Source organism: Hermetia illucens, chromosome 4, assembly GCF_905115235.1.
Source record: "Hermetia illucens chromosome 4, iHerIll2.2.curated.20191125, whole genome shotgun sequence".
NCBI classification, from domain to species: domain Eukaryota; kingdom Metazoa; phylum Arthropoda; class Insecta; order Diptera; family Stratiomyidae; genus Hermetia; species Hermetia illucens.
The window spans coordinates 160,255,555-160,267,911 of record NC_051852.1 but is presented as its reverse complement, the minus strand read 5'-3'; the positions used below and the strand labels follow the sequence as shown (position 1 = coordinate 160,267,911).

At 45.6% G+C, this 12,357-nt stretch overlaps 1 protein-coding gene across 2 annotated transcripts in view; it reads left to right on the top strand.

Annotated features, from left to right (window-relative positions):
- LOC119655920 overlaps positions 1-12,357 on the top strand; it is a 256,712-nt gene that overhangs the window by 1,469 nt on the left and 242,886 nt on the right. The window lies entirely within an intron of this gene.

Here is a 12,357-nt window from a genome sequence, read left to right as displayed (position 1 = left end):
GTTCCCTCGAGGCTGTTGACTTTTTGCTGCTGGAGCTGACGGCGTGCTCGTGTTGTTAAGCGGACCAATATCATCGTCGTCATTGTCGCTTTTGTTATTGTCGTTCTTAGTGTTTTCGCTATTATTGCTCCACGGTCGCTAAATGCTGGAGGTCTTGTGCTTTTCGTTTTCTACTGTTCGCTTCCTCCATTTGTGTTGACGTGTGCATCGTCAGTGCTCTCACCTCGGCCCTACACTTATTTTTTTGCTTTCCTTCGATTCGATGCACTAAATTTTTATGAAAAATGAAACTGATAGCAGCGAACACAGTGCAAACATGACGCGAATTAATGATGACGAAGACGCTTGTGCAGGTGACGGCGGGCGGAGTGACTGGATATCATTCAAAGTTGGCGGCGGTGATTACGTGAAAATTTCGCGAGACCGGATAAAGTTCTCAATTTGATTGAACGGTGCGGGGGATGGCGAACTCGATTGCCTTTTATAGGCGAAGTTTTATTGCTTGTGAACCGCAGTCATGCCATCATAGGTGACGAGGATTACAATTGTTTAGGTTTGTGGGAGAAATGTTGTTGCCAATTAGCTTGAGGTTGTGGTTTGTTGGTTTTCGGGCTGGCGATCCACAGAGAGTTGCAGGAAATTTGGAATATGTTCAGTTTCTACCGTAGTTTGTCAGAGGGTTTAATTGAAAAATGGGTTCTATGTCGTCATTGCTGTTGGACCAAACTTGCTTTCCTAAACAACTTTTTTCGAGATTTCCTTCGAATCACATCTTCCCTTCCCTTTTGTCGTGTGTAGTTACACACAATCGCTGCTGCGTATATAATTGTCTCAAGAATCACTGCAACCCGCATACTCGCAAGAGATTCTAAGGACAATAGTCCACACTAAGAGAATCTTCCGACTAAGGACTCCTTTGGTGCTGGAAGATGAATTGAAAACTCTGAACCGCACACTTTTAGAGTGCTATGAAGAGGCTTGTCCTATTTCCCGAGGCCAAAGCGGTAAAACGGTTCCTTGGTGGAACCGCGAACGCCAAAAACTCAAGAAATCGACCTTCTAACCCGTGCTTGCAAAAGTAACAAGAACGACGACGGTTAAATTTCGGGAACTCACAACAACGTGGATATAAGAGGCTCGTTAGGTGTTCGAAACGAGACTCATGTAGAGCGTACTGTGAGGAATTGGAAAGCGAAAGAGAGGCTTCAAGGCTGTGTAGAGTCCTCAAAAGGGATGAGTCGGCCAAGTTGGATTCTCTTAGAAAACCCGGCGGTACTTTCACGAGCTCCAGACTGGACTCAGTACAGACCCTCCTGGAGGCACACCACCCGGGAGAACGGGTGAGAGAAGTGGTAGGGGGAGAGCTGACGGTTCTTGCAACCCCTTCAACACGCAAGTGTTGCAAGGGGAACTGGAACACTGCGAAAGCGGTTGTTACCCATGCAAAGGTGAGAGCTGCCATACTGTCCTTTGAACATTTCAAAGCACCTGGCATGGATGGCATCTATCCGGCAATGCTAAAGGAGGGTATGGAGCATTTAGAGCGACCTCTAAGAAATATTTTTCGAGGATGTCTTGCTCTGGGCTACGTGCCTTCCTCTTGGCAACAGGTTAAGGTAGTTTTCATACCGAAACCTGGGAAAGATGACTATTCTAATCCAAAGAACTTCAGACAGATCAGCTTGACTTCATTTTTGCTGAAAGGTTTGGAGAGACTGGTGGAGCGTCACATTCGTGGAAACGCACTTAGGTCACACCCACTTAGTGAAAACCAACATGCTTACCAACGTGGAAAGTCCTGTAAGTCTGCTCTTCATTCTTTGGTCACAAAGATAGAGGATGCAACTGTGAATGGTGAGTACGCGATGGGGGTGTTCGTGGACATTGAAGGGGCTTTTGACTGTGCGCCTTTTCAAAAACTTTGTGATGCCGCCAGAGCGCATGGTGTTGATGATGCTTTAATTAAGTGGATCCATGCTATGCTAACGCAAAGATTGCTGTGCGCTGAGATATGGGTCGATCGCTACCTGACTACGGAAGCAACGAAGGGCTGCCCCCAAGGAGGTGTGCTTTCGCCGCTTCTGTGGAGTATGCTGATCGACTCACTGCTATGCGAACTGCAAAATTTGCCAATACACGCTCAAGCTTATGCTGATGACGTGGCTGTACTTGCTGTTGATCGGGATCTTGGAACGGTGTGTAGGAATATACAGCGTGCCGTTGATTTGATAGACAGCTGGTGCCTTAGACATGGTTTGTCAGTTAATCCAAATAAAACCACAATGGTTTTATTCACAAAAAGGAGAAAACTGGATGGACTTTGTCTCCCTGAGATGAGGGGTACTACCCTTCAACTCTCCGAAGAAGTGAAATATCTGGGAGCCACTCTAGATAAAAAACTTCTTTGGAACAAACATGTAGAGGTAAAGATGAAACGAGCTCTCACAGCTTATGGGCTGTGCAGACGGACCTTTGCCTCGACATGGGAACTCAGGCCTCATGTGGTAATGTGGATATACGTTGCCATCATTAGGTCGATGTTCGTATATGCATCAGTGTGGTGGGTTAAGGTGAGACAAAAAAGTTTTCACCGTAAACTAGCCGCACTGCAAAGAACTGTTTGTCTGGGTATCACTGGTGCCATGAGCACGACATCCAGCGCAGCTCTGAATGCGTTACTTAATTTGCAGCCCCTGGATATATTTATTCAAAGCACTGCAATGAGAGCAGCTCATAGGCTAATTCGATTAGATCTATGGGAAAACAACGGATGTGGGGGGCACAGAGCATTGGAAGAGTTACTGGGAGGACTGAATCCAGTTCTTACAATGCCTTCCGATTCTCGTGTCCCCATACATCTGTTTGGTAGAAGATATGAAGTTACCCTGAAGCGTATAGAGGACTGGGAAGACCCAGAGGAATGCGTGGCGGGATATACGGAAGTCTTCTACACCGATGGCTCAAAAACAGAAGAGGGTTCTGGAGCCGGAGTCTACCTTTCGAATAAAAACGAGAAGTGGGCTATTCCTTTGGGACAATATGCAACGGTTTTTCAAGCCGAAATTTATGCGATCCTAAGGGTGGCAAACTGGGTGATTGACGAGCGGTTGAAGGGCAGGCGCATCGCAATCTGCAGTGACAGTCAAGCTGCACTGAGGGCATTGAGCAGTCCTTTGATCACCTCGAAAATCGTTCAGGAATGCAGAAACCGTTTGAACTCTATGTCTAGATTCAATACGGTGGAACTATTCTGGGTACCTGGTCACTGTGGCATAGAGGGAAATGAAATCTCGGACGCTTTAGCGAAAGAGGGGTCAATCTCCCCTATGCCGGGACCGGAGCCAGCAATTGGAGTATCAGTCGCATTGGCTAAATCTGCTTTCAAAAACTGGGAACAAGTTTCCCATAATGACAGGTGGCAGAGCCTAAATGCTGCTCGACACACCAAACTTTTCCTGCCAGAACCCAACATACGTACCGCAAAGTTTATCCTGTCGAAAAGCAGGAGGACTTGCAGGTGTGTTGTGGGCATTCTGACAGGCCATAATTCACTAGCTGAGCATATGTTCAGAATAGGAATTACCGAAGATGATACGTGTCCCTCCTGTAATGAGGAAGCGGAATCCACGGAACATTTCCTATGTGAAAACCCCGCCTATGGACGCATCAGGCATCAGATCTTTGGTGCCGATGTCCTCCAATTGCGACGGGTCGCATCACATCCACTAACGGAAATCCTGCGATACATGAACGAATCCGGAATATTTCGTTAGACGGGGGAGGCGAGTATAATGGGCCAACACGGCCTGAGCGCTCAGAAGCTATAGCTTCTCCCCCACCATACACACACACAAGAGAATCTTCCGTGAGTTAAGGGTCGTGTTATTCACCGATTTTTAGCCTCAGACTTCGCAAGAAACGAATTTTCTTCGACAATTGGAAGTGCCTCACGCTCCATCACTAGGTCATCGATTGGGGTTTGATGATTCCCTCCGGGCCTGGTTTTCTCAGGGATCGAAGTAAAGAAAATTTGACAAAATTAGATTAAATATGCAATTTCGGGGGGTCCTGTACCGTTTCAATCCTGACCTTGGTGTTTTTACTCCTTTAGATCCTGTCGTCAAACTGAACCCTCATGAGCATCGGTATCCGTAATCCACTATCCGCCGCACTCTTTTTTAGACTCGCGAATGCCGATATTTCTAGGTCTATTTGTTCTTTTCTTCAGTGCTGAACTTTCAAGAATAGGGGACAAGAGGGAGAAATACGCCACCGAGACTTCTTTCCTAACCCCGCCTCTGGCTGGTTTTAATCGCTCTACGTTGATGTTACATTCTCTTCCTTTTAAATCAACTTTGAATATTTGGCTTTTGTTTGAGAACCGAGGGATTCCTAAGTCCTAGAACCGGCCCAGTTGGAAAACAACATACTTCCACGGTTTAGTCCACCGACCTCTCATTCTTGGGCAAGCACCCAAGTTGCAAAAGGTGCGGTTTTGTCCAGGACAGAGAGAACTTATCAAACGGTGCCTCACCTCTGGCCTAGAAGCAGCGTGACCGAAGTGGTTGCAAGGTAGCATTTGCTCCCTTATTTCCTGAACCACAGCATCTATTATGCAAAAATAAAATCGTAAAATTGTTTAAATCGCAGTGGACTAGCCGGAGGAAGCAAATGGATCGGGAATTTTCGAGCGCATCATTAACATTATGATCGACTACGCAAAAACCGATGTCCGGTCCAAGTCCCCCTTAATATGGCACTCCAAACTACTGATTTTACGCCAGGACCCACCAATTCGATATCCCTGATAGAAGCTTGGCATCCTGGTCTAAGCCGTTATATTGTACCTTAGGCAGGATCTACCATTTTTGCCGCCTACTCTAACGGATTTCATCTACACCCTGCTAAAGTAGGGAACATTAATTCTTCGGAGCATTCTACTCTCGAAGTTAGGTTACTTATTCGAGCAATAATAACAACGAGCAAAAAATCCTACAAAAAAAATTTAAAAAGATTAACTCTTCAGCAACCGTGTAGGTTGTTGTTGACGCTGAGCTGGCATGGCGGGACCGGCTGATTGAAAGACAGCTGATGGGCTGAACTGGAGTTTTCAATTTGAAAGGAAGTCTCGGACGGTGAGGTTGGTCCTTGGATAAAGTGTGTGTGTGGTTGGAAAGTTCCTGTGAATCAAAAGGGGGGAATTCAGATTGGAGCCAAGTTTTGCGAAATCATCTCCGATGGACATGATTGTGTGTTTTGTGCTGTGGAAAAGAAAACAATATTCTCTTCGTTAGGTTACATTTCAGTTTCATTTTTTATTGCCGTTTATTGGTGAACATCAGATGTCATCTGAGTGAGGGGCTTGCGTGCGCTGCGATTTGAGACGTCAGTATTGATTTCTTTTTTTCTAATTTTTCCGTAATGGAAAGAGTTCCACGCAGGGCATTTAGCAAAAAGTAAGTACCGATTCGATTAGTTATCCACGCTGGAGAGGAACATTTGAGTCCCGCTAACCTTAAGCAACGATGTTTCTAGCGGGGCTGCTTCACGTTCGCCAAGACTCGGGATTTATCCGAGCAGACAAAGAAATTTGGGTTCCTTTGAACGTGTTTTGTTCGATAAAGGAGCACCAACAATCCAGAAAAGGCCAAACGTAACTACCAGTAAATTCTGGGTTCATTGTTGGCCCCGGTTTTCAAAAGGTCTCAGTGCTTATACTTAAATAAAGCAACCGGAATCGCGCCTAACTAGTTTTATTTCAAAGAGATATACAAGCATGGATATGTACATACATACGTATGTCTTGCCACCAATGAAATTAAACACAAAATTTGAGATTGCCGGTTTCCTGAGATTCTGATTCTCATTCCTATAAAGTCATAAACTCTACATCCACGTGCGGATGCCGGTTATGTATAAATTATTTAATGAAACTCAGTTTTTACCTTGGTGGGATATGAAACTATCAGCCACGATATGTGTATGAATTATAGCGAGACCAAAAACCGCCTTGCAAAATTCAGTCCTAAGACCGCCGAGGCTAAACTAGACTTTTGTTTGAGAATCGAGGGATTCCTAAGTCCGCCAGTTTAGCCTCGACCGACTTAGGCCTGAATTTTACGGTTTTTGTCCTTCTCACACACATGTCGTATTTTTGAATTGATATAAGCGGGCAAATGTGACCTTGTAACCACTTCGGTCACACTGCTCCGAGGGCAGAGGTGAGGTAGCGTCTGATGAGTTGTTTCTGCCCTAGACGAAACCGCAAGTCATATACTTGAAAATTTGCTCCGAAGGACGCTCAATAATCCGACAAGATCTCTCGTATGGAGGTTCCAAAGGTTTTTGATCTATGCAGACGAACATATGAGTACACATATACGAATCCTTATGCACGAAGACTTTTGCTCTTCAGTGATGTGCCGTCGGTGTTAGGCGTACCTGTCGCATGTGCTCGCGGAACTTCTCTAAGCATATTTTGGGGTCTGCAACTTGTTCTTTGGTGATTAAAAATTCGCCCGAGTAACGGAAAGTCATTCCATAAACTAATTCGGCTACTGATGCTCCTACATCGTCCTTGATCCTTGTTCGTAATTCTAGGAGAACCGTGGGCAAAAGGTCAATCCATTCACTCGTGTTATGACACAATATTGCGGCTTTTAAGGGTTTGTGCCACCGTTTCATCATCCCGTTGGTGTTGCCTTTGTTCTCCTTATTCGCTGCACCTGCATTTACGGCTGATCTGCTCCTTCCACTCGTACAGAAATTTTTGGAAATCCGAGATCTTTCTCAGAGAGTGGAAAGAGGGGATGATCGTTGAAATCTCAAAAAGGGGGACTCGTTTTGAGTGTGACAATTGTGGGGGTATCTGCGTGCTCCCTGTCGTTGCAAAGATAATAGCTAAGATAATTCTGGAACCCATGTAAGAACATTTCCAAAACTTGATCGATAGAGAGTAAGTTTGTTTCCGCTCGAGATCCTCCTGCATTGACCACGTCGACACCCTTTGGATCATTTTGTAACAGTGCGCAGTTAGTTTAGTTTACTAGGGGGAGCCGCAGCTCCGAGCACTCAGGCCATTGGCCCATTGTACTCTCCCCGTAAATCGTCTATTCAATGGCTTCCCGCCTACTCTGTTCGCAGGCTTTAGCGAATTTGAGCACATACTCCAGAGGCAGAGAGTGTACAGATTCTTCATTAAAGAAAACCTTACCAAGGTATCTTCGGGGTAAATTTAGGATAGCTTCCGCAATCGGCGGAAGTACTCATTGCTCCAGTAATATTTAGGCTCTAAATCTATGCTACCAGCTTCCTGCTGTTAGCAAAGTTCAGTCTTGGCCACCAGACGATGCATGCATACATCGAATTGGGTTTTATTATGTCCAGGATTTCTGATATTGTTCCTGAATATGGTGCTTCTACGCTAACTTGGAGTCGAAATGTACTCCTAAATACTTGACTGTTTGTGCCAGCTGGATTTCCGCCCCTGCTAAGGTGGGTAGCGTATAACTGCCCGACATGACCTTCCTAGTGAACATAACTAGTCCAGTCTTCCTAGTGTTCACCGTGAGTCCATTGCGGAGGCACCAACTGTGGATTACATGCAGAGTTGCATTCAAGCGATCACATACTGTGTTCGCAAACTTGCCGGTAATTATTACAGCTAGGTCGTCCGCAAATGCTTGCGCGAAGACTTTTTTGTCCTCCAGAAGCTACAGCAGGATATCCATTACCAAGAGCCATACAGTGGAGAGAGAACCCCTCCCTGCGGGCAGCCCGTAAGACATCCTACTTCAATAGAATTCTGGCCGACCGATATGTTGATTTTTCTCCACTCTAGCATGTGCAGGATCTAACTGTATAGCAGCACGGTTCGATTCCATGCTGTCTTGCCGCATCACAAATTGCCGCGAATGAGGCATAATTGAAGGCACCTTCGATGTCCATGAATGCGCCTAAGGCGTATTCTTTTTCGAACATTTTTGGAGGATATGCTTTCGGCCCGGTTATTTGCGGTTGGCCCCCTTGTGGGAGTTTCATATTGGTGAACTCAAGTTTGGAGTTTCGCTGTACAATTCGGGTTACGTACCATTTAGTTGCGGCAGAGGCGTTAAATCGGCATTGTATCCACTGGTTTGAATGTTGAGTCTACAGTCAGTATAAACCAGTACCGCTGTGGCAGTCATGGTGGGGCTCTGATTGTGGTCTCCAAATCAATCCGTGTCCGAAGAGGACCGTGGGATTTTGCCTACACGGCAGGAACTCACGTTAAACCTTCAGGGCCTTCATGTCCCACCTTGTAGTCAACTCACAAAGCTCATACTATTGAAGGTTTCGTTCTTCACCTCCGGATCCAGATGTGTATGCTTTGGCAGGTCGCTGAAATTCGAGTCGGCCGTGAAAACTTGTTCTGAGGTGTGGATAGCTTTAAAGGGTACAAAGGGCCCTCCAGGGGATTCCAGCAGCCTTCGTAGTCGATCGATCCTAAAGAATACATCGACGTCGGACGTTACCAAGAAAAATTCTTCTGGCATCCACAGTGGAGTTCCATAGACAAATTCTGTCGACGATGTACCTAAATCCTCCTTAATGGTGTCCCTGAATACTGGGAATACTGAAGAATGCTGGATCAGTCAAGATTGAGCACATTATCGTTGCGTTTTACGATCTGTACAAACGCTTCGGAATCCCACTCGAGGCGGGGTTATTTCATCGAAGATCAAAGTATCTGTCTTGTGGGTGTAATTCCACTGACCTGGATGCATTTTGCGGCCACACCACCACTATGAGAGGATAACAGTACCAGTTTATACTGAATGCATGGCTCAGCATTCATAATAGTGGACCCTACCCACTTAAATCTTTACCGAACTACAAAGTACGGCACGCGAGTTGAAATGCAACTCCTCGTTTGAGGCCCAAAAGTCTCTTTGCCCGCTTCGACGTAACTACAACGCCTATGGAGCTCCCACTAGTGGAGCAGCCGCTACAACTGGGTTGATAGTACATGACCGTATAAATTCAGAGGGCTATCTCGGTTGGTTCCCATTGTACCAGTGTACCCTTGGTAAGTTTTTGTGGCCGAAGCCATTTCATATGAGTCTTCGTGCAGACTCGGGTCTGATCGCCCGAATTAAGCCTTAAAACATTCGCCCACTACACCACGGTCAGCAAGTCAAAGTGAGTACAGCGTTTCCCGGTGCCACCACGTGCAGATTCTCCTAGGCCACTTGGTTTTGGTGTGCCGGACAGGGATGCTGCTCCGTCTTCCTCGGCGCGTACTCGAAGCACCTGCTCAAGGTGGGATGGTACGCTGTAGTTTGAATATTCTCGCAACCTACCTGCCTCGTGAACACCTCGAATAGTGCAGCTTCGGATTGCGAATCTTCGTCGCTGCTGTTCTGAACCTGGACACCCATGCAGCGAAGAAGTATCTGCTACCATCTCTACCGAATTATTTCTGATTGGCACTGCTTCCAGCTATCGTATGAACCTGTCTGTCATGGTGAGGACTAATTTATACCGTGCGAGTCTGCCACTATGTCAATTTCAACGAGCTGGAAGTTGCTATATGGCATTTCGATTTTTCACCATCTTATGCTGCCGAGGACACAGGACTAGCCTCTGCAAGGACAGAGACGGAAACAGCATCAGCATTTGAATCCAACACCTGGTGCCCCTATACAAGTAGCTCAAATCAATGGCAGTATGGGTGATCCTGGCCCACTACATATCCTTCGACAGAAGAAGAAGTTGATTTCGTTGTGTGTTCATTGCAATCAAGCAAAACGCCAGGCGCGGACGAGATTCCAGCCGAGCTGTTAAAATCCTAACTAACTGCTGTTGCGAATCTGGGAATACGAAGAAATTCCAGACGATAGGCACAGGAGCATAATTTGTCCCATCCACAAAAACGGAGATAGGTTGCGTTGTGAAAACTACAGAAGCATTTCACTAATCCGTTCGTTCTATAAAATACTGACGAAAATTCTGGGGACTGGAATAAGACTAGACGCCAAAGAATCATTCTTCTTCTTTTTCTCCAGCCTTTATCCCGTTCACAAACGTGTTCGGCTCGTCGTGAACGATTTCGCCATTTGGCTCTATCAAATGCCTAATCTGAAGGCAATCTCGAGGCTTTTCAATCTCCATCCAGCGTATCAAGTTACCGTTGCTCCGGCCTGACTTTTGGTCGTTTACCGTCGACTTCGATGTTCAGACCAATCTTGGCAAGTGAATTCTCGTTAGCGCGAATTACGTGACCATACCATCGAAGACGCCTCTCTCGCAGTTTTTCCTTGATCGATGCAACCCCATATCAAGCGCGGATATCCTCATTTCGGATGTGATCAAAACGTGTCACGGCACTAGTCCAACAGAACATCTTCGTCTCCATTACCGTAAGACGCTGTTCATTGTTTTTTATAGTCGGCTAACACTCAGGACCAAGGAGAGCGACAGGACGAACGACATTGCGGTACATTTTCGATTTGGGACGTTCATTGATACGTCGATCATAAAAAACACCAGTTGTGGAACGCCAATTAATCCAGGTTGCGTTAATGTGTGAAGCAATTTCATAACACAGTTCTCCATTGGCTGATAGCGTTGACCCGAGGTATTTAAATCACTCTGTTCTGGGCAGATCATTGCCGTTGACACTGATTGTGCCTGTTTCATGGGGATCGGTCGTCAAAAATTCTAAAACCGACCAGCATTTTACCTTTAAACTGATCCTGCTGAAGTCCTGGGAATATAACGTTGATGTGTACCAAATCTTTGCCAATTTCAAGCAGGTATTCAACAGTATAGATCGTGAAGTTCTGTACAGCATAATGCTGCAATTTGGTATGCCAGCTAAACTAGTACGACTGGCGAAGATGACTATGACCAACTTCATCTCACAAGTTAGGATCAGGATCAAGAACAGGTTAACTAATCCTTTTGAAACACGTATTGGTTTGAAGCAAGGCGATGGACTGGCGTTGACGTTCTTCAACCTGGAATTCGAACACGCTATCCGAGCCATGGATACCAACACCAGTGGGACGCTATTCATTAAGTCGAAACAATTTTACGTGACATCAATGTCATTGCCTCAAAAACTGTCCGACGCAGAGGAACTTCTGCATATTCTTGACACTGCTGCGAAAGAAATTGGACTACGCATCAATGAGGGAAAAACGAAAATAAGTAGGACGCCAGCTCGTTCAACACCGTTGATGTCTCCTGAATTTCAACATGTCCAGGCTGCTTGTCCACCGCAGCTGCTGGCGGCTGTTGGTTTTTTGCTATAGAACCAGTGGCCTCTGTCAACCTATCCAAATCCGCGTTCTTATCCGTTAAGATTAGTACTCGTCACGTGTATTTCTATAAATAGTGTCTTCAATGCTGTTAGTTGACGCTCGACCCGGCGGTTTCTTGTCAACATTGGGTCCCTACAAGATTCGCCTCCGATCCTAGTTACTTCCACCTCCAATCGTTCAACGAATTCAGGCTTGGTTCCCGAGGAGGAGCTCAGTGTCCCGAGTGTGCCAGATGATTGATTAATCCGAACATAGTCCAAGCGAATTGGAAAATAAGGTCTCCCAACTGAGATCCTAGGTTTGTTGTTAACGTAGTGAGTGTCCCGGATCGTGTATTCGGGCATGTAGATTTGTCTGCGTGAAGGTTTTGTACGTCTTCCAACCTTGCTACGTTTGCTCTCGTTTCTCGACATATTAGGCCAAACATACTTGCGAGAGAGTCAGTGACTGATTCCGAAGATTCTCTACTTGAGAAATTTTGGCATATAAGTTCGTATTTTAGATGTTGTCATGTTGAAGTGCAATGTGTTGTCGCTTTCGTCAACTTCTTCAGGGCTAGTGATGTTTCGGAGCTAAATAATTATTAAATTTTTCCTAAGTTACCGCATTTCAACAGTATCCTGCAACGATTTTCGATATAATTTCACATCGTCTAAGAATTGTCGCAATTCTTCTATCCTTGATGTCTTCTCGTTTGGATTTGCCCAGGAAGAGTCTGTTCGGTCACCAAATGTCGGAGATATTCGCCGGATGAAGTGTCAGATTTGCGTTTCTCTAAAAGAATTATTGTTAATTATGCTGCTCGTCCGATGATACACTTTCGTTAAATCAACCGTTGAAAATATTTGGTATCCACTCAGTTTGTGAAATGTGCAATGGGGTATTTGTCACGAGTACTGTTGGCATTTGGTGATGATAATTCCCGCATGGTCTCTATTGCCCGGCTCTTTTTCACATCAGCATATGGACTGCTGAGGGGTGGCAGAAAATGCCTTCTACTTCTTGGATCGACAACTAATAATCAGCTAGTTTTTCGGCAAAGTAAGTCGTC